This window comes from Sinocyclocheilus grahami, unplaced genomic scaffold (genome assembly GCF_001515645.1).
Source record: "Sinocyclocheilus grahami isolate Dianchi unplaced genomic scaffold, SAMN03320097.WGS_v1.1 scaffold44.1, whole genome shotgun sequence".
Lineage (NCBI taxonomy): Eukaryota > Metazoa > Chordata > Actinopteri > Cypriniformes > Cyprinidae > Sinocyclocheilus > Sinocyclocheilus grahami.
In genome coordinates this window covers 579,562-580,719 of record NW_015505223.1, presented here as the reverse complement: position 1 = coordinate 580,719, position 1,158 = coordinate 579,562, and positions in this window count along the sequence as shown.

Here is a 1,158-nt window from a genome sequence, read left to right as displayed (position 1 = left end):
GCTTGTTAACGGTATAGTGTCCCCGTCACTACACTGGGGTGTTAGGACCCACACAGACCACAGGGTGAGCACCCCCTGCTGGCCTCACTAACACCTCTTCCAACAGCAACCTAGTTTTCCCAGGAGGTCTCCCATCCAGGTACTGACCAGCTCAACCCTGCTTAGCTTCAGTGGGCAACCAGTCTTGGGCTACAGGGTGATATGGCTGCCGACTTTACTTGAAGAGAGAAGCTGGAGCTTTGACGTCTACATATGGAACAGCTTTCTTAAGCCTCAGATTCTTTTGAAATAAACACTGTGATCATCATGCGTCCTTCTGTTCGAGTGAAACCCTGCGATAAAATGACATGTTTAATTTATTAAATAAAGAATCTTGTTGAGTAGTTGACATGTCAAGCAGTGTCAGCAGTGTGACATGCTCATGTTGTGTGTAAAACAAAATTTCAAATTATTTTATAGTTATGATTCATTCATTTTTTGTGTGTATAGAATATTAGATGGAATATTAATTAAAAAACTTTTTTTTAATTAAAATTATTTTGGCACACCACAGGATTCTGAAAAAAATCATGGTTAAAAGGTAAAAAACAAAAGTTTTTTTTATACACTTTATAAATAAACATTCCCTTATGTTCATTTACATTTTAACCTAATTTCTTCATTTTCGTCTTAAAAAGTTATTTGTCACACTGTTATGATGACTTCAGTAAAGATTGTGACGTTCATACAAAAAATCCAGATAATTTTTGGAGAACTTTCCCTCAAAATTGCCGGTGCATGCAATGTTTAGAATAATACTGTTATTATATAGCCATAGTAGTACAATAATAAAACATATTAGCGAAGTGGTTCTTAAATTAGCTGTGATGATATCATGTGCAGCGCACACATTTGGCATGAAACACAGCTGGTAGTGTTTGCACAATGACCACATGACTTGTTGCCCCTCTGCAATGTCATGCTTAGGTTGTCCAGTTATGTCACGTGTCGGATTCTGCCATCACATGCATGCAATGTGGTGGATTTTGAATGATGTGATGTCATTTTAACTGCATCTCTGTCACTCACAATCAGACAAGGACTAGTATGTCTTGAGGGAAGGTGTGGAAGAATGAAATCCAGTCTTAGCATCCATAAATACTGTAATTATCTAGAGTA